At 37.8% G+C, this 26,651-nt stretch overlaps 1 protein-coding gene across 1 annotated transcript in view; it reads left to right on the plus strand.

Annotated features, from left to right (window-relative positions):
• LRRC4C (leucine rich repeat containing 4C) overlaps positions 1–26,651 on the plus strand; it is a 708,394-nt gene that overhangs the window by 220,059 nt on the left and 461,684 nt on the right. The window contains exon 2 of the mRNA XM_063437635.1: positions 22,581–22,636. The gene's annotated coding sequence lies outside the window, so the exon portion shown is untranslated. The remainder of the gene's footprint in view (positions 1–22,580; positions 22,637–26,651) is intronic.

Genomic DNA, 26,651 nt, shown 5'->3' on the forward strand with positions numbered 1-26,651 from the left:
ATCTGAGGAAGGACCATTCGTCAGCACCAAAAAAACAATAAATATTTGTTACTCATGGGCAAAGGTCATACGTGTTCAAAGCATGGTCTATTATTATATGTCACAATATATCAAAAACAAAATGTACATACTAGTTGCCTTTTATATTTAATACTATTTCAATGAAGCCTAAATGCCTTGTTAAAGAGTCACTGCAGTGTTTCTTTTATTATTTTAGACTTTATTCATCCAGTAAATACTCTTAAAGTATTTATTGACATGAAAAAAATCGAATTAACTAAACTCTGAATAAGGTCAATGTATGCCTCGTTTCCACTGAGCGCTATGGTTCAGGTCGGTACGGTCTGGTATGCTAGTTTGAGTGTTTCCATTATGAAAGTGGCCTGTACAACCAAACCAAACCGCACCCATTCTGGGCCCCCTTCAGATGTAGGTCCATAGGAAATGGTATGGTACGGTTAGGGCGGAGCTACTGACGTCACACTATACAATCCATTGATTGGCGACAGGAAAACTTCAATGCTTACGACAAATTAATAAATGTCGAAAATAATCCAGGCACTCCAACAGATTCCAGAATCAAGGCAATTTATTAGAACCAGGAACTACACAGCAACGTTTCAGCCCCTTAGGGCCTTTATCAAGCTTTATCAAGTTCCTGGTTCTAATAAATTGCCTTGATTCTGGAATATGTTGGAGTGCCTGGATTATTTTCGACATTTTTTAATTTTACATTTGGTCCATTTTGGTACTGGGACTTTTCCATGGAGCACCCTGGATTCCATGACGAAAGGTTGAGTGCACTTCCATCTCTATATATGCTCACGACAAATGAAACATTAGGCATTTGGTCTAAACCCCGCATGCCCCCTGGCAGTCCGACTTGCAGTGGAAATGCTCACCTGAATAGGCTGGACCATTCTAACCCTTCCAAACCGTACTGACCTCAACCATACTGCTCAGTGGAAACAAAGCATTAGTCATGCCAACTCAACTGCATTTTGACAGTCTATATAAGCAAGCCATATGCAAAGTAGATCAAAATAAAAGATTGCATCCACAAAAAAAGAAACTAGTTAGCTGAGCCATTATAAAATATATGATTACTCACCAATATTTATAGCATGGCACCCCGAGGCAACACATCTGGAGAGAAGATAAGCATGAGAATAGTACCTGCTACCGATGATCCATAACAAGGGATCAGAAATACTTGCTTAAAAATTAAAAAAAATTAAATTGTTGTAAATTATGTAACGAAAAATGTGATATTACAATGTGATTTATACAAAATATCAAACACAGAAAGATTGGGGCACTGACAATAAGCCAACACATTTTGTGCTAGTGCTTAAACGGACACTCCAGTATTCTAAAATACTTTTATGTTTAAATAGTGTGTCCTGTTTTCTTCATTTTGAAAATAGAGCAGATTTCCACAATAAAAAAATACTCTTAACCCCTTCAGGACCGGCCTGTTTTTGCGATGTTTGTACGTTAAGGACCAGAGCAGTTTTAACACTTTTGTGGTGTTTGTGTTTAGTTGTAATTTTCCGCTCTCTCATTTACGGTTCCCATACAAGTTATATATTGTTTTTTTCACGACAAGAAGGGCTTTCTTTACATACCAGTATTTATATTATGTCATATATTGTATTTAAAAAAAATAATAAAATATGGTGAAAAATATAAAAAAAACATGTTTTTGGACTTTTACTTGAAAAATCTTTTACTTATCTACAAAAGCTAATGAAAAAAACTGCTAAATAGATTAAAAATGTTGTCCCGAGTTTAAAAACACCCAGTGTTTACATGCTTTATTGCTTTTTTTTGCAAGTTATAGGCCTATAAATACAAGTAGGAAATTGCGGTTTCAATATATATATATTTTAAATGTATCAATAGTGACATTGTTACACCGTTATCTGTCATAAATCCCCGAAACACACCTAACATGTACATATTTTTTAAAGTAGACAACCCAGTGTATTCAAAATGGGGTATGTCCAGTCTTTTTTAGTAGCCACCTAGTCACAAACACTGGCCAAAGTTAGCATTTATATTTGTTTGTGTGTTAAAAATGCAAAAAACGCTAACTTTGGCCGGTGTTTGTGACTAAGTGGCTACTAAAAAAGGCTGAACATACCTCATTTGCAATACCTTGGGTTGTCTTCTTTTGCAAATGGTATGCCATCATGGGGCTAATTCTCATTCCTTGGCTACCATACGCTCTCAAAGGCATCCTAACCAATCTGATAAATTTCAATAAAAAAAAAAAAGTAAAATCAAGCCTTATATTTGACCCTGTAACTTTCACAAACACTATAAAACCTCTACATGTGGGGTACTGTTATACTCAGTAAACTTCGCTGAACACAAATATTAGTGTATCAGAACAGTAAAATATATCACAGCAATAATATCCTCAGTGAAAGAGCTGTTTGTGTGTGAAAAATGCAAAAAACGTCACTTTCACTGACAATATCATCGCTGTGATATGTTTTACTGTTTTGAAACACTAATATTTGTGTTCAGCGAAGTCTCCCGAGTAAAACAGTACCCCCATGTACAGGATTTAGGGTGTCATAGAAAGTTACAGGGTTAAACACAGTGCTAGCAAATTAAATTATCTGGACTTTTGGCCTGGGTTGGCAGGCAGGTCCCTCAAATTGCAATCATTAAAATTACTTAATTAGGTAAAAATATTACATAAATATGCACGTAGAATTTTAATATATATACATATTTATATATTTGACGTCTACGTGTATATTTATGAAATTATTTATGTAATTATGTATGTGGACATATGTATATTTCGTATTATTTTTATTTATTTATTTATACATAGATATATATATCATTACATTCTAAGTGTATTTTGATATAAATATATATATATCAATATCAAAATATTGTTAGAATAAAATTGCATATATATATATAATTTTGTTTTAATTATTAAAAATTATTTTTATTTTTTGTTATTTATTTTTATTAACATATTATTTGTATTTTATAATAATATATATATACCATATATATAGTTATTATATATATTGTATATATTCGTGTGTAATATAAATATAAGTGTATTTTTATATTAATATACGTATATATAAATATAAAAATACACTTAGTATGACATTATATATATGATATATATACATATATTATATGTAGGTATATATGTATATAATACATGTATATATATCATATATATATACACATATTATAATTTTTTTTACACTGATTGTTTTTTTTTTTTTTACTTTATTTTATGATTTTACACTTGCAGGGAGACTGCCTGTCAGCACAGACAGTCCCCCTGCAGGCAGATACAAAGACCCCTATTGCGGTCATGTGATCGAGTGATCACATGGCCGTGGGGTCCTGATCTGCCGAGGGGGGACTGCCCGGGCAGACAGGCAGTCCCCCTGGACCGGGAGGAGCACTGATCGCCGCCGTGGGACCGACGGCGATCAGGTAAGTAGCCCCTGACCGTTATGACGGTTCAGGACCGTCAGCGGTCCAAACGCACATTTTACCGCTGACGGTCCTGAACCGTCAGCGGTCCTTAAGGGGTTAAAGCCGACAATAGTTATATAGTTACTTCCTGGTTTGGTTATCTTAGGAACTCAAGAGGCAGCAATTGCCCAGAGCACCTGCCTTGCAAAGAGCTGCATTGGGAAGTCTGTGATTGGACAGCCACAGAAAGTATGGAAAGTATGGGTTTGGAAGGGGAGGGCTTGCAAAGGCTGCAGACAAAAGTTCTGTGGTTTACGCAAGGTTAAATGCACTCAGGTTTTCATTTGGGGTATATCTATTAAACAGTGGTTTTTAATTTATTTTGTACTTGGGCAGTGGAGTGTCCCTTTAATCAAAGAAATCAAAAAATGTAAAGAATTTTTTTTTCAATTATTGTCAAGTACATCGCAATACAATAATACAATATGTGAAGGGTTAATGATGATTTTCCCTATTTGTATTGTCAATTATGAACAAGTAACTCTTCGTTCTTTGTTTGAGACTTAAATCAAGACTGTCAAGGTGAGTACAATGCAACACAAAAAGCCAGGGTAAACAGTATCAGACAAACATACCATTGGCCATTAGAGTGGCTGGGCTTGATGTATATATAGAGAGAATAGCCGAGGTCAGGCTGGAGTCATGGACTATCTATTTTACAATTGTAGCATGCTGGCAATATGGGAATTGGGGAATGGTGAAGGAAATGATTCAGAAATCACGGCAAAGGTCTGAAACTGTATTCAGTTGATAGGTAAGGTATTTCATGCAATTAACACAATAAATAAACCACACCATTTGATGGAAAACACTAAGTGGAAGGTGGAGGCTGCTTGGCAAATTCACTCCAAAATTGGAATTCTTTGAATACAGCTATACAAGCACATTTTCTCTAAAAACACATACTCTCTCACTAAAAAATTACTAATTATACTCTTAGGTTGAGGGCAATTGCAATTAGGCTATTTTGGCTTCAACTTTACAGTTCCCTACTCAGTTTTAAGCAATCCTCAGTTTATTTAAACCAGTTATACCATCATGAGGACACTGGGTCTCAGTTTGAGTTCCTTTAGTCTAATATGACAAAAAATAGGGGTTATAGCAGATGTTACAAAGCAAAACAAATGCACAAGGACATTTTTTTTTTTATCAACCTAAGAGCAGTCCTTAGCATTTATTCAAAAGTATGTATAAACTGCGTGAATCTACCAGTCTGTTATCATCTCTCCCAGATGTACCTACTCGTATGCTGTACTATGTAAAAATTACCGTTTGTCTTAATAAAATGACATTATTGCTCCGAGCAAACAGCATCTGTGCTTCCTTTACTTTATTTTCACTGTATTAGAGTAATCCATAGTATCTAAAGATTGAGAAAATCTATGGAGACAGGCTAGCAATCCTTTCACCTTTTTGAAGTACATTTGGCAGATATTACTCTTTGAGGCAATTTTCCACAGATGACAATTGCTAATTATTCAGAAATTATTTATTCAGAAATACAATCACATTGATTAGTCTCCTAAAACGGATTGGGCTATTGACCTGCAATAATTCAGGAGCATTGCTAGGTTCCGATATATCCTGAGATTTGATATTATTTTCTCCTGGATTCTACCTTTGGATGCTCCCCAACTCAACCCCTAATCCATGCAGGCTCCATATATTTGCTTTTTATTATTATTATTATTATTATTATTATTATTATTATTATCGCCATTAATATGGCACCAACAGATTCTGTAGCGCTTTATATTATGAGAGGGGGATTTAACTATAAATAGTACAATTACAAGAAAACTTACAGGAACGATAAGTTGAAGAGGACCCTGCTCAAACGAGCTTACAGTCTATAGGAAGTGGGGTATAAAACACATTAGGACAGGAAATAACAATCAAATAAGGTGGGAGTGAAGCAGAGCTGGAGGAGAGAGTAGAGTGCTGCCCTTTAGGAGAGAGCAAGGGACAGGTATGTGAGGTAGAGGTTAGTCTGGGAGGCCATAAGCTTTCCTAAAAAGATGGGTTTTAAGGTACTTCTTAAACAATTGAAGACTAGGGGAGAGTCTGATGGCAGTAGGCAGGCTATTCCATAGGAAGGGAGCCACCTGCGAGAAGTCCTGCAAGTGTGAGTTGGCCGTACGGGTGCGAGCAGCGGACAGGAGAAGGTCACAGGCAGAGCTGACAGACCAAAAAGGGGCATACCTATGTATCTGTGATGACATATAAGAGGAGCTAGAATTGTACAATGCTTTAAGGTATGGGTTAGCACTTTTAATTGACTCCTAAAGGATACAGAAAGCCAATGTAAGGACTGACGGAAGGGTGAGGTGTGAGAGGACCAACTAGAGAGGAAAATCAGTCTGGCAGCAGCATTCATTACAGACTATAGAGGGGGAATATAGCTTTTGGGAAGACCAATCAGGAGAGGGTTACAATAATCCATGCAGGAAGCATGGACAAACTCCTTGGTAGCCTCTTGCGTAAGAAAGGGGAGGATGCGGGCTATGTTTTTAAGATGGAATCTACAGGATTTGGCAACATACTGGATGTGAGGCTCAAAGGTGAGGCCAGAGTCAAGTGTGACACCAAGACAGCGCGCTTGCAAGGATGGACTTATGTGGATACCACTAACTTGAAAGGAGAGCGAAAGAGGAGGATCAGCATTAGGAGGAGGATAGACAAGGAGCTCAGTTTTAGAGAGATTGAGTTTCAGAAAGTGGGAGGACATCCAGTCAGAGGTGGAAGATAGGCAAGCAGTGACAGGACGGCAGGGGAGAGGTCCGGGGAGGAGAGATATATCTGGGTGTCATCAGCATACAGGTGGTAGTGGAATTCAAAAGAGGTAATACGTTTACCAAGAGAGGCAGTATAAAGAGAAAATATAAGGGGACCAGGGACAGAGGCTTGGGGGACTCCAACCGTGACAGGACGAGGGGAGGAGGTATCATTAGAAAAGGAGATGCTGAATGAGCGTTGGGAGAGATAAGAGGAAAACCACAAGAGGACAGTGTCACAGAGATTGAGTGATTGAAGAGTTTGAAGAAGGAGAGCATGATCAACTGTGTCAAAGGCAGCAGAGAGGTCAAGAAGAATTAGTATGGAGTAGAGGTCTTTGGATTTAGCTGCAATTAGGTCGTTAGTAACTTTGGAGTGGAGAGGGCGGAAGCCAGATTGAAGAGGGTCAAGGAGAGAGTTGGAATTGAGGAAGTGAGACACACAGGCAAAGACAAGTCTTTCCAGAAGCTTTGAGGAAAAAGGGAGCAAGGATATGGGATGATAGAGGGGAGGACAGGTCAAGAGACATTTTTTTCAGGATAGGTACTACAGTGGCATGTTTAAGGTCAGCAGGGACAACACCAGAAGAGAAAGAGCAGTTGAAGATGTGTGTTAAGGAAGGCACAAGACAAGGGTAGAGAGATCTGATAAGGTGAGATGGGACAGGATTGAGCGGGCAAGTGGTGGGGCGAGAGGAAAGAAGAAGTGCAGCCACCTCTTGTTCAGTAGCCATAAAGAAAGTCTGAAGGGTAGGAAAGTCATGATCTATGTGTGGTTGAAAAAGAGGACGGCAAGGTGGGCAGCATTCTTTCCTTAGCTGTTCAATCTTGTCAGTAAAGTAGCGTTTCAGACTTTACCTGATTTAATCCCTTGTAAGACTCAATTCTGGTCCTTCTGTAGACACTGTCCTCCCTATTTCCACAATTTCACCCCAACCCCAAAGCTATCTGTCCTCCTCACTACCACCAACACCTCCAATTGAGGCCAATGTCATCATCTATACCTCTTCCTACTCTAGTATCACACATTATCTCTTCCCCCACTGGTGTCAATAATCCACCCCTCTCAACACCCATTGACACCATCTTGCCACTGCCTCACCCCATTTCCTACAGTTTAGTGCTATTACTTCACTCCTCCCATACTTATCCAGTGGTGTATATCCTCTCCTCTCATTAGTGCATCTAAAACTTCCTTCCCTACCCTAGTTCCAATGATTCACTTCTCTCATTATCCTAGTGCCACCATTTTAATCACTAATCTATGACCACTTTTTCCTGATCAATTACATTATTATACTAAATATCTTGTAGCAGCATTTTACTTACCCTTTCATTGTATTTAGCATTGAAGTCTCAGTATTTGCAGAACAAGCAAGTAGGGCTACAGAGTACAAACCTTGGAACCTTGGGAACGATCCCTAAAATTGGAAATAGCATGCTAAATTCTGGACAGTTTGGGTGATTGTGTTAGATAAATAATAAAAGAAATTCATGTAATGTTAAAGTAGTAAATTGTAGTAAAACATTGTTACATTTAAGGACAAACCGAGATTTAGTATAAACACAATGCTGGGCCTTCAAACCAGATGAGACCAGCTTTCACCACCTGTCAGCCCACTCTATGACAGCTGAGTTTATGATGGTGACAGTTGATTTCAATTACCGTCATTGTAAACTCCCTGGACAATGCAGAAAAGTTGGAGTCATTTCTCTTTACATCCATTGGAAAAATAAAGTATCATATATTTTTACCCCTAAAATATTGCGTACTTCATTTTATTTTCTGCAATTCTTGCAGGCAAAACTGGAGAATGGGGGGTTATTTACTAGTGTCAACAAGCAGACATATTTCTTTGGTTTACATGCAATTGTTCAACTCCAGAATTGCACTTATTTTCATCCATTATCACATTTATGGTCAACTATAAAAGCAATGTTTAATTTTATACCAAAAACAATCAAGGCTGAGTTTGATAACATGGTACGCGATAAGTGTGATAGGTTCACTAATATTCCATGACAGAGTATTGTAAAGCAAAGCAAAACTGTGATTTGAACAAATGTGATAAAGAACAGTGTCATTTGTTTTGTGAACCGTAAACATGTTGCGCACGTATTACAGTGTTTTTGTTGTAGGCTCATGTCACCCATATGAACACAGTACCTTCAGAAAGACCAAAAGCAATTATTAACACAGAATTCTGCAAATAAAAGAAACAAAAAAAAGAAATGCCCAAAATGCTCATCGGTGCTTAAAGAATGCACCTTCGTCAGAAGTGAAAGTTTTAAAGTTCTAACCCATGATGAAGGTGCATACTTTTATTCTTTTTTTTTTGCACATTAACACATTGTTCACATTAGCACTATAATGCTTTTTTTAGGTTTATTGAGGATTACTGTTTTTATTTTCTATTTCCTATTCTAATTTCGGAAGGTCTTATATATGAGATTGGAATATCTTCTAATGAGTAGTTTTTATCATATGGTCATGTAGATTCCAGGTGTCATATCTCTGGTAATTGAGGTTCCTTCCTTTGCTATTATGGTGTAGTGTCACTCAGACTAGACACCAATTTTAGATCTATATGTATATCCTATTTTGGTATTAAGTAGTATTTTGTGTGCTTGCAGCAGGACAAGCTGAGCTACTTATTAAGGTTTAACTATGTTTAGGTCTAATACCTATTGTAGGATCCAGTTAGATAAGACATCATCATTAGATCTAGATTTAGATCCTGTTTCTGCATTACGTCGTCTTTACTGCTCTTGTAGCAGGATAGCTGATGTATTTACTATTATCTAAATTGTGATTAGACATTAGACCTATTAAAAAAATTTCCATTTAACTACTCTACTGCCTCTTTCACTTGTATTTATTTTTCTCCTCCCTCTGACTAGGATACCATTAACAAATACATTTGTGATATTCTTTGTTACATATTATAGGAAGGATATGGTTATATATTTAAAAGGGTTGCTTTCTTTCTTGGAAATGAACTTGGAAGTTGTGACAAACTGAACCTCGTCACGGGTTCTTGGAGGGGCCTGCTGGCCAGCCTCTTGCCTCAGGAATATGGCCCCTGTATTAGACCTTGGCTAATATACTTTTAAAAGGCTCAGTTTGTGTAATTGGGATTATGTGGTTCGGGAAACGAACAGCCGCACGAACCAGAGACCACCAGACAGCTTGTTAAACCCTATTAACACTTAGTACCGATTCTAACCAGAGTGTTCTAATTATTTGTCTGGGTGGCCACTGTTTGCGTGAATGACAACGAGGTGGCGGCCATCTTGTTCGCATGAACACAGGCAGCGGTGTTTGGCCGTCGAGTTCCTGGAACTAAAATCGGACACGGAAACTCCTGAACACCGCTAGACTGCCATCATTGCCTGTGTTCGGTTCTACACAACTTAGAAGGGCACTGTTTGGAGGAATCGTTCATCTGGATGAGGGGAACAAGCTCCATGGTAAGACTATTGACTATGTTCAGTAGTTTGTTCAGTTTTTAAACTACCGAACTAGACCGACCACAAGCCCTGATTCTCTAGAACTGTTTTGGGCAGGAGCCTTGTGTGCGGTCAGTCAAATTATGACTTCCATGGAAATCCTGATCCCCTGAACTGATCTAGGTGATTTTTGGATATGTTGGTCACTCAGATCAGGGATTTCTGGGGATATTACTTTTGTGGGTTTTTTATGTATTTTGGGGGCACTTTCAGTGTGTTGTTGAAATGTTTGTTTTCTGTGCCTGGAGATAATTAAATTTAGTGACTCAGGTCCAGTGGGGAATGCCCCTGGAATATGTCACAGTAAGCCCCTTGCATTGGGGCTTGCATATAAACCAGACAGTTGGCCTAAATTAATTCACTCCTGTTGTACCCTCTCATCTAGTCTAGGCTGATGTTTGGGTATACGTATGATTGCTTGGAGAACTTACTGGGATACTGCATTTTCTTCTGGAGAATGTTCGAATCAGCACCCAAACTGCGAGCTTGTCAGGGTGGCGGTCCGGTGCCCGGAACCCAGACACTGTCCGGGCGGCGGTGCATGCACCGGGACCCAGAATGCCTGATGTTCAGAGTAGGAGTCACAGTGTGGAGGTGGATTAGCAGGGTCAGGTGCAGGGTAACCGCACGCCCCCTGGTGTTGAGCACCAGCGTTTGTGCAGCCACATACCAGAACCCTTATTCAGCTTTTGCAGATACCAGGAACTAGGAGCTTAGAAATTAAGCAGACCTCCCAGGAGCTGAATAGGGAGGCTCTGCAGCAGGTTTGTATCCAGTACAGAAACAAGGCAAGACTAGAGATAGGCACCAAACATGAAAACAAGACGGAACTAATAGAACCCAGAACCAGAGAGTGACAGTAAGCTAAACCCAGAACATATACACAAGACATGAGGAAAACATGAACATAACATGGGCATGACTGGACAGGACTGTACATGGACTGGGTATACAAACTAAAGCAAGACAAGATAACATAGGCAAAACAAGAGGAGAAATAACTAAGCACTACATATGAAAATCATGGGGATTTAGTCACATTATATGATCATAAATTGCATAAACCTGCCAACAACGCCAATGTACCCCATATCTGGCAGGTCCTACACTGCCTAATATATGCTAAAACAACCAAAGAAGATATATATAGCACTTACCTGCAAGAAAGGGCAGAAGCTTTGAGCAGCTGCCTGCAGGACACTGAAACAAAAAGGAATGATGGAAAACAAATGGGTGTGGCAAATAAAACAAACATTTAAATGAATCCAAGAGACTGGGAAATCCAGGGACGAACTATAGGAATGAACCCAGAAATCCCAGCATATAGAAAACCCAAAAAACAAGAAAAACTAAGCAAGAATTGTAACAAAAGTACTGGATACCAGAAGCCAAGGCCAGACATATCCACAGAACAGAGCATGATGGGACAGAGCTATAATCACTCTTTAGCAGTTCGGGAGGAACCAAAAACGAACAGGTATCTGAAATACCAGCGTTCGTAACAGAAGTGAACTAACCAATGTTAAATTCACTTAGTTAACTGACAATAGCAATAATTTAGTCAGTTATAGATGTCTAATGACCTTCAAAGATGGGACGGTGGATGCTTACTGATACTCCAGTGAGGTGAGAGTTGTTGATAGATGCTCATAAATGCATCTGACTTTGAAAATGTAAACCAAGACTATGATCTTTTACTTTTCTTAGTTTAGCCTACTTTTGGTTGTTAGTTCATTACCACTCACTGTTTAGTGAATTAATTTCTCTAAACTGGATTGTCACTGTTTCAGAAAGATATGCATTGGTTATCCACACTAACCACGTTTTTCAGTGTATCATTCACACTTACCTATTTGATAACAGTCTCAAATTGCATTAATTTTAAAACGTGTCCTCCATCTAAAAAAACAAAAACAAAACATATACCTCTCCTACCTAGAAGTCCTATTCTTCTTTAGACAAAGTGTTCATGCGTAGATAGCCGTGGTTACATAATCTTCCTCATGACGTGCTCTGACTGATGGCTTCTGGAGTCTTTTCCTTGATAATGCTATTCTTTACTCTGAGGGAGTAAGAGAATTAATTGAACAGACGTAAAACAGCTAAATCATAATCTTAGATGTATTCAGCTAAGCTAAAGTGACTGATCATTTGTGGTCAGATATTAAAAACTCTAGATTGGCCTTGATGTTTATGCCATTATTAAGATACTATCTCATCTCTCTGAATGTAGAAAATTCCTCAGAAACCTGCTATAGTCCATTTACTGGTTTCACTATAAAACAATGCTATGCCATTGTCAGACATTGTTATCCCTCCTGGATTTCCTATCCTGCCCTTGATGAACTTGAGTTTTAACAAAGAGAGATTTTCTGTAATCCTCACAAGTCTGCGCCCATGTAGTAAGTAGATTATCGAATCATTAGCTATGTTCTGTTTGATTGTCTGGAGACTAGCTGCATTCATCTTTGATATGAGAAACATACAAGCCTAAGTAATTATCAGCAGGTCCCCAATCAATTTCATGGTCGAGTAGTTACAAAGCTGTGGGTTGAAAAAAGACTCAAGTCCATCAATTTCACAACTTTCAATCTTTCGTTATTTTATCAAAAGAACTAGAGAAGTATGCACTTGTGACTTCTTATGGAACAGTTTTGTCTTCTGAAATATACTAGTATTATTTTAATAACTGACTCTTTAAACAAAATGTTATTGGGGGCTAGTGCCTGATCGCAGAGCGGAGCAGATGCAAGTCACAGCAGCTCCTGCATCTGAAAGCAAATTTAGCTGAATATCTGCACAAGGCTTTATTAAATTAACCTTGGCTACAAAGTGAAAGAGGGCATCATGGTGCACACAGGGATACCACATAAGCCGACAATTCAGATAAACTGATTACTTTCTACGGCCTTCAAGCATGGTTGGCGTGGTGGAGACGGCTGCTCTTCCATTACCACTGAATGCTGATGACCTGGATCTGGACCCTTATCCCCCTCCCATTTGGACCAGCGGTTACAGGAGATTGTCTCCATGTCCAGTGACTTGTACATTACCGGAGGCACTTTGCACCTAAAATGGCATAGGTGGTGAGAGAGCCTGGAATGGTGGCAGAGCCAGAGTCTACCACTAAAAAGCTGACTTCTTTCTTTGCAGTTTTTCTGAGATGTATACCTATACATCAATACTTACCAGCTGCTGAAAGCGTGGGTGACCCCACTGGCTCTCATAAGTATGCATACTCCTAACATAAAGCACAAATGGGACTTTACACCTGGTTATTAATCATCCCATGCCACAATCCCTGCTGGCCTGCCTGGGGTGCTCCTGCTGCTCAACCCTGTTGAAGGGAGATATCTGGCACCCACAAACACTTGGGATGTGTACTCAACCCCCTCAGTTTGGAAAAGTGTTGACATGCTGATGGTGCAGATTGGTTATCCTAGCAAGGCATCAATGTACATCTTATTAGACTCTGAGCTGGTCTGGATCTTAGTGGACTCACAAATTCCATATTTATAGCCTAGCAGGTTACGTGTTGGCTGAGTTAGTCCGTACGGAGGACTATCTCAAGATTGTAGTGGGGATAGCTCCTGCTAATCTAAATGCCAATTAAGTTGCATGATTAACTTTTGTACCACTTTACTGCAGTCGAATTATCCAGCAGTGCTTATGCCTTGCTACTCTCGTTATATTTGTGCCTTGATCTATGTTTCTCTTGTTTTATTATATTAACTTAAAATGAGGCTAAATTAAGTAGGAGTTGGTTTTCCTGTGTTTTTTAAACATGACGTATTCCTGATACTATATATACTAAGCTCAGATATACATTTTTTTGACATGCCTCAATAAAAATGATATTGACAAAAAAAAAACAAAAAAAAAATGAAGAAAATTCACAATTTCAGGGTTCTTCGGTAAACTGTTGATTTTTTTTTTTTTACCAGGTAATTGTAATTTAAGGCAAATTGGTCAATTGGAGAAATTCTCCCAATATGCTCTGTTCCCCGCTCATCTATTTTTCCCATTTATTAGCAAATATCAGAGATATTCCTAACATTTAACAGTTTGATTTTTAATCCTGTTTATGTAATTTCATATATGGCTTGATTTGTTATTTTTTTTACAATAATAATAAATATTACTTAATTTGTAAAAATAAAAACACAAAAAAAGCCAATGTTACTTATCAGAGTGTGTTCAAACCCCACGCTGAAGATATTCCATGTTATATGATGTATAGCATGCATGATATACATGCTAAAAGCTCTCTCCTCTGAAAAATATTCTGCTCTAGCACAGATATTGTCCACTAAACATATATATATATCAGACGTTATGGAAATGCGACTGACCTATTTAAAGATTAGAATTATATATTATGCTAAGTGAATATAGATCTGGGTACTAATAGAAGTTAGTATATGACTTTCACACCTTGAAAGGTGTTTTCACAATATCATAAGACAAGTAATTGTATCATGACAATAACATGTGGGGATGTCAATATGGAAGCCTCACCTAGACAATGGTTGATCATGGTGATCACTATGCAATTACTACTGCTTCATGCCTGAAATTACATGTGTTTTCACAAACTCCTGTATAGATTTATCTTGCCAAAACCTCCATCAAAGGCAAAAAACACTCTATCCTCATTTTTCCATTAAAAATACACGTGAGATGCGACATGTGCCATTCAGTTAAGGAAATCTTTGGGAACCCAATTTTTGTGTGAAAAATAAAATCAATGAAGAAATTTACATATCTTTATCGTACAACTGGATACCTCCATATTATCTCCCTGCCAATCATTGTTACATGCTCAGTCGTATGCACCTTGTAGTCAACACAAAGAAAGTAAAGAGAGAAAAAAATAAATGAAACAATTGGGGCTCTGTATCAATGTGTTCTGCAAAGTGATGGGTTAAAGTCCATCATTATTTTGATCGTATTTGATCTAAAAGTGATGATTTTCTTTAAATTAAATTCTGCAATTTTTTTGCAAAAAAAGACACCAAATTTACAGTGGCTTGTTAAAAAATAATTACACAGGATGATTTTCTCTTGGGAAAAGTGACCATAAAAATCATGAACTCGTTGCATTGCTGAAAAAAATGCCATACATTCAAAAATGATGGACAGAGAGAAAAAAAATCCAAGAGATTTAAAAATATGTTTCTTTAATAATTTGCCAAAAATAAGACTGGTGACATTTTGATAAATCTACCCAGAGTCTTTTTCTCTGCTTTATTAGCCATGCTTACCATGGCTTTGCCTTTACTGAACTGGGCAATGATGTAATTTTCCAAATTCTAATTTTAAATGTAATAGAAAATAGAACATCTCATGTAAAAAAAGGTTAATGTGAGCTACAAATGATTTTAGTGTTTTTGCCCAAGTAGAACAAACACCAGAAATGTCACCCAATTTGATAATGAGAAGTGACTGACAATTCTCCATTAATAAAACAAGATGTAATAGACAGTAGCGCAAGGACAAATATGAATCAGCTTATGTTAATGATTAGTGATGTCCCGAACTGTTCGCTGGCGAATAGTTCCCGGCGAACATCACTTGTTCGCGTTCGCCACGGATGGCGAACAGATGCGCTGTTCGGTCCGCCCCCTATTCGTCATCATTGAGTAAACTTTGACCCTTAATCAGCAGACACATTCCAGCCAATCAGCAGCAGACCCTCCCTCCCAGACCCTCCCACCTCCTGGACAGCATCCATTTTACATTCATTGTGAAGCTGCATTCTTAGTGAAAGTAGGGACAGTGTAGCTGCTGCTGATTTGATAGGGAAATTGATAGCTAGGCTAGTGTATTCAGTGTCACAGTCCTGAAGGACTCATCTGATCTCTGCTGTAAAGGCATGTAAGGAACTAAGACAATAAACTCTTTAGGAGGTGAAATAATGACATGTTTAAACGCTTGCTATTTACGATTAGTTAATGTGCAACATTGCTGGGTCATCCCCTTCTGGGGTGAAATTCGCTTGTTGATAGCTGCTTAAAGTGAGATATTGAGGGAGCTCACACGAAGTGCGTCTTTCCTCCATGACAGCTAGGAGGCTGCATTCTTAGTGAGAGGAGGGACAGTGTAGCTGCTGCTGATTTAATAGGGACATTGATAGCTAGGCTAGTGTATTCAGTGTCCACTACAGTCCTGAAGGACTCATCTGATCTCTGCTGTAAGGACAGCACCCCAAAAAGCCCTTTTTAGGGCTAGAACATCAGTCTGCTTTTTTTTTCTGTGTAATGTAATTGCAGTTTCCTGCCTGCCAGCCTGTGTGTCAGGCTCACAGCATATACTGTGCCCACTTGCCCAATGCCACCACCCACTCACTGGTGTCACAATAGCTTGCATTTAAAAAAAAAAACAAAAACCTTTTTGACTGTAATATAATAGCAGTCAGTTTCCTTCACGAGTGTGCGTTTCAGGGCCTGCCAGGGCACAGTGTCACACCAGTGCAACTCATATCTGGTGTAACAGTAGTGTACATTTAAAAAAAAAAAAGACAATTTTGACTGTAATAGATTGAATAGCAGTTAGTTGTCTGCCAGCGTGTGTCAGGCTCACAGCGTATACTGTGCCCACTTGCCCAGTGCCACCACTCATATCTGGTGTCACAATAGCTTGCATTTAACAAAAAAAAACATTGTGGACTGTAATATAATAGCAGTCAGTTTCCTTCACTAGTGTGTGTTTCAGGGCCTGCCAGGGCACAGTGTCACACCAGTGCAACTCATATCTGGTGTAACAGTAGTGTACATTTAAAAAAAAAAAAAAAATACAATTTTGACTGTAATAGATTGAATAGCAGATAGTTGTCTGCCAGCGTGTGTGTCAGGCTCACAGCGTATACTGTGTCCACTTGCCCAGTGCCACCACTCACTGGTGTCCCAATAGCTTGCATTTAAAAAAAAACAACTTTTTGGACTGTAATATAATAGCAGTCAGTTTCCTTCACGAGTGTGTGTTTCAGGGCCTGCACACTAGCACCACAGCCGCTTCACTTGGTATGTCAGAGGAGTTATTTACACATCAGTTGGAAGAAATGAGTGATGCGCAACCATTATTGCCAGAGGTTGTAGATAACAGGGATATGTCTCAGTCAGGCAGCATTACACACGTACGGTGTGATGATGATGATGTTGTACCCACTGCTGCTTCCTTTGCTGAGTTGTCAGATACAAGTGAAGCGGTTGATGATGACGATGCGTCCGTGGATGTCACGTGGGTGCCCGGTGGAAGAGAAGAAGAACAGGGGGAAAGTTCAGATGGGGAGACAGAGAGGAGGAGGAGGAGGAGACGAGTTGGAAGCATTGGAATGCCGTCATTGCAGAGCTCACCAGTGTGGCATTTTTTTTGTGTGTCTGCCTCTGACAACAGCGATGCCATTTGCAACCTGTGCCAAAAGAAACTGAGTCGTGGGAAGTCCGACACCGACCTAGGTACAACTGCTTTGGGTCCATTAAGTGGGGAGAAAATGTCCCTGAGAAGAAATGGAGGTGACAAGATAAAGCTCGGGAATATCTTGGATTTATATTTTATACAACACTCGGCTAGTCATGACAGGTGAAACCTGATGTTGGATTCTTATCAGGAAATAATTTATGCGTACAAAGTTGTAGCGGCATGTAATAAGTTTTAGAACAATATAGCAGAGTAACTCAAGATGGCTTATGATGATCTTTAATTGGTCGCAAACTAAAGAACACAGCTTATATTTATTGTCAGACAGAGAATAGGCGGACTTAATAGGACAAATTATCTGTGATTATCGACTATTATCTGCTGTCAAAATGCATGCTTCTAAAAAAAAACAATACCAATACACCGCCTATGAAAAATACACTAGATCCCTTCCTGAAGGCCACTACTTTAACATGGATACAATACAAAAAGTATGCCAAGTGCAATTAGCAATTTTTGAAGACGAGGCACTCTCTGCACAGTTATACAGTCATAGAGAGGTTAACTTGAGTTATGCATGCTGCAGTTCTCATTCAAATAGGCTATGTCCCACTGGTTTCTCCATGAACTGCATGCTGCTGTGCCTGGCGTAGAAAAACTTTATTTGGCCCCCTGGAGATCCCACGTTGTACTCACTAAACTTGAGCTTTAACAAAGCAAATAGCCTTTATTTCTTTTTCCCTGATCTCCATTATTTTTGATGGAACAGTGTTCCAAGCATTGCAGTGTTCGACACACTGTGCTTTGAAGCTGGCACACTAGGAGGAAGTGAGTGAACAAAGAGCTGTAGCTAAAGGGTGCCGTGAGTCGGGTGTCTTGGAAGAGAAGGGAACTGACAAGGAGAGCCACATTTACAGCAGGGGGGATTTGATCAGCAGTCAGTCTATTTGCCACCATGCTTTAGATACAACCAGTAACTATAAGATATAGACTGCGTGTGAGTGTTACATGAATCTGCATTGTGTGTTGAGGATGCACATCTTCCCATCTCCGGTCAAAGTGCAAGTCAGGGAAAGTGATCAGAAGATATCATGGAACAGCAATTACAAATCTGTGTGTCTGTCTATCTCTCTCTCTATCTGCCTGTCTTTTCATCTTTCTGTTTATCTCAATATTGCTTTTCCAAAAGTAATATACCAGTTTTCTATATTTCTTTTATCTTATTTTTATTACTTTATGTCTATTACTAGGATGCTTGCATGGATCTTGTTATAACAAACAATGTTGATCTTTTGACCAATATTTCAAGTAGGGGAGCATTTGGGAAATATTGATCACAATATGATAATTTTTTAAAAAAACTCAAAAAAGCAAAAGCACATGGGGTATACTAAAATGTATAATTTATAAAAAGCCAATTTCAATAAGATTAGGGCTGCTCTACAACATATTGATTGGCATAAACTCCTTAGTGAAAAAAACACTGAGGATAAATGGAAGCTCTTCAAACAAATATTAGAAAGGTAAATATCTCAGTATGTACCATTAGGTAATAAATATAAAAGAAACAAATTGAAACCAATCTGGCTTAGTAGAGAAGTAAATCAAGAGATTAAAAATAAGAAAAGGGCATTTAAAGCATTTAAATCGGACAATTCAGAGGCATCCTATATAAGATATAATGAAGCCAATAATACTTGCAAAAATGCAATTGAAGTGGCTAAGCTAGAAAATAAGAAATTGATAGCCAAAGAATGCAAAACCAATCCCAAATTTTCTTTCAACTACATCAATTCTAAAAAAAAAATAAAAATTTAAAGTGTAGGTACACTGGAGACAGAGATGGGTCTGTTAGTTAATGAAGACCCGGAAAAGGCAGACATTTTAAATTACTTTTTTTCTTCGGTATATATTAATGAGGATCCTATGGCAAGATATATGCAAATGATTGCTGCAAAAAACATGCAGATAACTTGTGATTGGATGACTCAAGACAAGGTGCTACAGCAGTTAAAGAAAATTAATGTAAATAAAGCTCTGGGGCCTGACAGTATATACCCACGAGTACTTAAGGAGCTAAGTGGGGAAAAAAGTGAACCTCTGTATTTAATTTTTCAAGATTCTTTTGTTTCAGGTATTGTACCGGAGGATTGGAGGAAGGCAGATGTCATTCCTATATTTTAAAAGGGTTCAAAATCCTTGCCTGGAAATTATAGACCTGTGAGCTTAACTTCTGTGACTGGAAAAATATTTGAAGGGCTATTAAGGGATAATATTCAGGAATTCATTGGGAAGAATTCTGTTATTAGCAATAATCAGCATGGTTTTATGAAACATAGGTCATGTCAAACTAACCTAATTGTATTATGCAAAGAAGTAAGTAGAAGTATAGATTAGGGTGTTGCAGTGGATGTGATCTACTTGGATTTTGCCAAGGCATTTGATACATAGTTACATAGTTACATAGCTGAAAAGAGACTTGCGTCCATCAAGTTCAGCCTTCCTCACATATGTTTTTTGCTGTTGATCCAAATACGGTTCCTCAGAATAGGTTAGTCTTCAAACTAAAAGAAATTGGTCTAGATAAATATATTCTTGTTCTTAGGTAGAACTTTGGTTTAAGGGTAGAGTACAACGAGTTGTCATTAATGGTAAATTTTCAGGCTGGACAAAAGTGGTAAGTGGTGTCCCTCAGGGTTCTGTTTTGGGACTGCTTCTATTTAACATGTTTATAAATGATCTTGAAATAGGCATTGAAAGCCATGTTTTAGTGTTTGCAGATGACACAAAACTTTGTAAAGTGATAAAATGTGACCAGGATATTGCTTTGCTGCAGAGGGATTAAGATACATTGGGGGACTGGGCAATAACATGGCAGATGAAATTTAATGTAGAGAAATGCAAAGTTATGCACTTTGGGGTCAAGAATGCACAAGCAACTTACACCCTAAATGGTAGTGAATTAGGGATAACCAAAGATGAGCAGGATTTGGGAATTGTTATAGACAACAAATTAGGCAGCAATATGCAATGTCAATCTGCAGTTGCTAAGGCCAGTAAGGTTTTGTCATGTATAAATAGGGGCATAAATTCTCAGGATGAAACTACAATTTTGCCTCTTTACAAAACACTTGTAAGACCACACATTGAATATGCTGTGCAATTTTGGGCACCTGTTCTAAAGAAGGATATCATGGCACTAGAAAAAGTGCAGAGACAAGCTACAAAATTGATAAAAGGAATGGAGCATTTTAGTTACGAAGAAAGGTTAAAAAATTGAAATCTCTTTAGTTTGGAAAAACGGTGCCTCAGAGGGGATATGAAAACATTATACAAATATATTCGGGGCCAGTCCAAACCATTATCTGGAAATCTATTCATAAACAGGGCTATACATAGGACACGAGGTCACACATTTAGACTAGAAGAAAGGAAATTTCATCTACGGCAAAGAAACGTTTTTTTTTACAGTAAGAGCAATAAGGATATGGAATTCTCTGCCTGAAGAGGTGGTTTTATCAGAGTCCATACAGATGTTTAAACAGCAACTGAATAAATACTTGCAAAAACATAACATGCAGGGATATAATTTCTAATTAGTGGGGAAATAGCTGCTTGATTCAAGGAGATATTTGACTGCTATTTTGGGGTCAATAAGGATTTTTTTCCTAGTTTGTTGCAAAATGTTAAAAGCGCTTCAGACTGTTTTTTTTTGCCTTCTTTTGGATCAACAGCAAAAACATATGTGAGAAAGACTGAACTTGATAGACGCAAGTCTCTTTTAAGCTATGTAACTATGTAACTATTTAACTATGTAACAAGGTTATTGTTTTTCTGTCTATATATTTTTACCTTTCCAAATCTATGTCCCGACTTAAAGAGAAGATTCATTCTTTAATATAAATAATATATTTAAACATATATGTAAAACTAAAAAAAATGTAAATAATAAAAAAATAAAAAGGATGCTCACATTTAAAGTTCCTATATTTGCTACAAACTCTATTTTATGCAGTTATCTCTCACCAAACCAAAAGTGACTCAGCCAATCATAATCCTCAATCCTTCTGTACATCGTGTCATCACTTCTCGAACCTGTAGTTCAGCTGTTAGCTATCAATAGTAGAAATATGGAATGGGCTAAAATTCCAAAAAGCCAGTTATGCCCATAAAGTACCACATTTAGGATAATCTAAACAGTGCCACAAAAAATTATATATAATTTGTATGAGTGCACTTAAAGAGAAACCCTTAAATTACGGTGGAACAAACAAACTAAAATCTAGGTTTTGTGTTGGTTTGAGAGTTGGACAACTGACTCCATTCTTGAATGTTTAACCCCTTAAGGACACATGACATGTGTGACATGTCATGATTCCCTTTTATTCCAGAGGTTTGGTCCTTAAGGGGTTAAAGGGAAACTCCAGTGCCAGAAAAACGATCCGTTTTTCTGGCACTGGAGGGTCCCTCTCCCTCCCACCTACCAATCCCCGGTTACTGAAGTGGTGAAAACCCCTTCAGTGACTTACCTGAGGCAGCGGCGATGTCCCTCGCCGCTGTCTCTTCCTCCACGACGCTCCTCCTTGTGATTGCGTCGGCCGGTGGGCGAGACTGATCTCGCCCACCGGCCGAGGAGACCTAATGCGCATGCGCGGAAATGCCGCGCATGTGCATTGCGTCTCCCCATAGGAAAGCATTGAAAAATAATTTCAATGCTTTCCTATGGGGTTTTGAGCGACGCTGGAGGTCCTCACACAGCGTGAGGACGTACAGCGACGCTCTAGCACAGGTTTCCTGTGCTAGAAACTAGGAAGTGACCTCTAGTGGCTGTCTAATAGACAGCCACTAGAGGGGAGTTAACCCTGCAATGTAATTATTGCAGTTTATGAAAAACTGCAATAATTACACTTGCAGGGTTAAGGGTAGTGGGAGTTGGCACCCAGACCACTCCAATGAGCAGAAGTGGTCTGGGTGCCTGGAGTGTCCCTTTAATGCAGGATATTCACATCTAAAATAATGAAATGTTGACTACTCCCATCATATTTCAAAGCCTGTTGACTTATCGGGACTATCTGTGAACAATATGGATATCTAACTTTACACAGTGCTAACATCTGTGAAAAAAGTAGAGCTATGTTCGTTAGAAGGTAAATATCTATTTGACAGGGTGGTAGTTTAGTGGTCACTATTGATAATTACTAGCTGAAAAAACATTTATTAAGAGACGTGATTGTTTCCTTTTAATTTTGGTGGTATGTTCTAACCATTGATACAGTTTGCTTCCTTAAATTAAGTCAAATATTGTCTAGACAGTGACACTAAATACACCTCTTTTGTCGTTCCTTTCAGGTCCTCGGAGACTTGGTGCTTGGGATTCTGTTCTCAAACTGCATAATCAGGAACAGGTGAGAGCTGTTGATTTAAATGCAAAGGTACAAAGCATGACTTTTGGTTGAAATAATTGTCTCAGGCCCTTAGACAATTACTATCCATGCTAATTAACAAAAGATTAATTCATGGAGCTTAGTAATAGCTAAAAGAGACATCTGTTAGTGCAGAATTATTATTTTTTTTCCAAAATGTAAAGACAAAAGGTGAAATGAGTTTTTGTATTAAAATCTAAATTATGTGCCAGCATGTTTGGGCATTAATAACTGAGAAGTACATTTTATCCAGCCTAATGCTGTCTTCAACAGTCCATATATCAAATGAGAAAATATACATTTAGTAAAATGAGTGACCATTTAAACATGGATTGTCGGGTATATGCTTAGGATTTTTTATGTTTACCCCAATAATAGAAAATATAACCTTCATCCCTAGCAAGAAGGGTTTAATCTGCCCCCGTAAAGTGTCAATGGCATCTTACTAAGACTGTGTGTATTATTTGGGAACAGGGCAAATGTGAAAAAATGTCTTCCTATCTTTGAAGGCTACCATTGTGGAGGAAAAGGATGCAATGTGAAAATAACTACATACAATGTATATGCATACCTCACAAGTGTTCCTATTTAGAAGGGCCAGTCCTTATTTTGAGTCCAAATCTCTCTTTTCCAGGAGCTCCATATTGTCGGTGTGTCTGAGTGTATAGCAGAGATCCGCAGTAATAATACTCTTAGTACTGTAATGTGTTTCTTAAACTGCGTTTAGAAATCATTATGTGTAAATAAGATACATTGTTTTTGCTCTAAATTACATTTTTTTTGTTGCCTTGATTGTTATTAGTAAGTCATATAACATTTCTCAGAACATCTACGCCGGTGGCCATACCCACATTCATAAAATTAAAATGTACCTCTTTATCCATTTGAAACGTTGTGAGGTATGTATGTGTATTCAACACAATGTAAACATTGAATATTTGCCTATATGAATGTGACTGGCATATGTGTGAATGATGTGAAGCAAAAATACTGTAGGGAAAACATTAAACAATTAGCTCCTCCTTTTACACCTATTTCCAACAAAAAAATCATCTGTTGAGATAGCGTGGAGTCTGCAAACATAATTCTACTGGGATCACTTTCACTTAAAGGGACACTGTAGTCACTATAACCATTTAATCTCTCTGAATTTGTTGTATTACCTGGAGTGCCCTGGCACTGTCCCACCATTCAGTGTTGGACCATGCTCATGCAGTATGCCACAAAATAAGAGTCCCTGGCCACCCACAGTCCGGCCCCTTCTGCATGTGTAGCTAAGGCAGAGAGTACACACTTCCTTGTTGTCATACCAATTCATACCATCAGTTGGAGCTCTGACATGCTAAAAGCAGTCAGCTGACACTCTCAGCCAATCACAGCTGCCCATGCTGCTCAAGTGAATACTTCCTTATTATTCAAAGCAGTACAGAGGGCATGGTCTGCCAGGGACTCTTGTTTAGCATTAAAACATTAAAAACTGAAATTATGGTTCCAGGGGACTCCAGACACTATAACCAGTTTAATGAGATGAAGCAGATACAGTGCCTATGGTGTCCCTTTAAATGATTGAAGGCACTTGTGTCAGGATTGTGAAAGTGCTTGTGTCACTAGTGTTGCCAATATTGATTTAATGTAAATCCAACATGCAACATCTTGTACCTTGCATGCACGACTGTTACACGTATCTAAATTAGAGACAAGAGATTGGATGAATGTTCTGAAAAACTGTATTTTAAATGGAATAGAGAAGAGGAATAATAATGTATAGTCCTTGGTAAAAGCTGCAAACATTTTAACCAGTGTATTTTATAATTTTAGTTTTTTTTTTTTATTATTGCAGTGTTCTTTTTTGCATACTATGCTTAGCTCATTAAACAGTGGGATAAAAATCAAGTCTTACAAGATGTTTCTTCCAAAAAAAAAAAATCTGATTTTCTTCAACCAAGCTTTATTATCTGAAGACATGCTACATTTTGTAACATATGGCTGATTACCAAGTGGTTAAAGAATAGTTTTGATTTTCACAAACAATTATCTGGTAATTAAAGCTTAAGGCGAATTAAGATCAGCTTTCCTCACTAATAAACACAGAATGTTTTCTCATTTCCATCATGATCAGCTTGTATAACTTGATATAATTACCTTTTTTAACATGCCGGAGTAGACACATCCGTGCTCCCCCACCCCCATTTTAGTGTGCGTATTAAATAAAGTATAATATTTGTTATACGTGTCAGATAAAAGAAACACTTGCAGACCGATAAATACACAGAATGGTACAATTCACCTTTGTTGGTATTAAGATTCCATTTGAAGTAGAGAAGCAGAGTTATCTTCAAGTTAAAACTCTCCCTCAGGCTGTGCAATCTTGCAGATTCGACCGTCTTACAATTCTCCGGAGCTTATCAGATCCACCATTCGTAACAGGAACATTTGGATGAATTCTGTCAAAAATTGTCTAAGCCAAATAAACGTTCAAGTACAAACACAAATGGATAGACCTACAGTTGCAGAATTTAACCCTTTAATCCAAAAAATCATAGAAAAACCATTACATAGACATATAGTCTTTAAGAAAATATTTTTGAAAACAAAAATATTTACAATGTTTGGGTAGGCTGACATTGCACTTTTAGAATGTGTGCGTAATAAAGTAGGCGCATTAAATATATTTTTACTTGTTTTATAGATAATTTTACAGATCATTTTCTTTTTTTTCTAAAAATACAATTCTGTTATATTTAGAAGTCATTAAGGACTGTATAGACAATTTGTAATAGTAATATATAATTTATTGTTAGACATGTTAAATTGTATTTTATTCTTCCAACCTTCTTGGGTGCAATATTTCAAATTAGTAAATTTTGACTGCATAATCTTTTGGCTGAATTGATGAGTAGAGTCTTGGAAGAATTGTACTTTTTGGCTATATTGCTTTTTTTTTTTAACCTTTGGTAATATGTAAGTATATATGTCACTGTATTTGCTTGGTATTTTCTCTTGCATTTTTTTTGTTAAATTTTTTCTGAAAATATATGTATTTTTTTCTGAACAACCACATTTTGAAAATATGCTAGTTGTTGGCCATATATCAGTTACTTCATCTGATTCAGGAGACATGTCAGTAGGAAGACAGGTAAAAGGTATAGAGGAATGTAATAAAGGTTATTTTCAGTGGCTGTGATTAGTGTAAGAAAGCCTCCAATGTGGTAGTTTAATGAAAACCCAAAGACAAAGGAGTCATTGTCAAGATGTTGGAGACACACATGCATGATAAGATAAGACATAGTCAGATGAACAAGAACAGGTGTTCTTACAAGCCAAGTCAAACCAAATTCACACATAGACTTAGAAATGCATCTAGTTGTCTAGTTGGAACTCTAAACAAACAGAGGGCAGCCGTAGCAGTGGGATTAAATACTGTTTCCAGCATCAATTTAGCTCAGCTGAAAGATCTTATTTTTAAGGCATACTGTATTTTGCTGAGCGTGGCCAAATTGACACAAATTGGATGTGAGCTGGTTTGGGATGTATCGTAAGAGGGGGAATATTCTTCAAAGGTAAAGACGGTAATAATGACCATGCTTAACTGAGCAGTCCTAATATATCTAAAGTTAGTGTGAGGGCATGGGGACCCACAGAGGACGGACCAAGCAACATAATTAATTATTGAGTCAAGTTGGAATGTAGTGTTCTCTCTTCTATGAAATGAATTATGAAATGTGTGATGTACTGACGAGGTTCACTTATTTGATGTATAAATGCATAAATACATAGTAAAATAGTTTTGTCAAGTTTGACGTATATTTTGTATGTAAGCATTTGTATATGAAAGTGACAAATACTTGTATATGGGAAGGTATGGTCATAGTTGAAAGACAATTCAAGATTCAGCTAGGAATGAATAATAACAGAAGTAGCTTGTAATGGCAGGATGGCTTCCCTTCTGTCCATGTCGACAAGGTTATTTGCTTCGAAAAGAATATTACGCATCACC

The sequence above is a fragment of the Pelobates fuscus genome, chromosome 12 (assembly GCF_036172605.1).
Source record: "Pelobates fuscus isolate aPelFus1 chromosome 12, aPelFus1.pri, whole genome shotgun sequence".
NCBI lineage: Eukaryota > Metazoa > Chordata > Amphibia > Anura > Pelobatidae > Pelobates > Pelobates fuscus.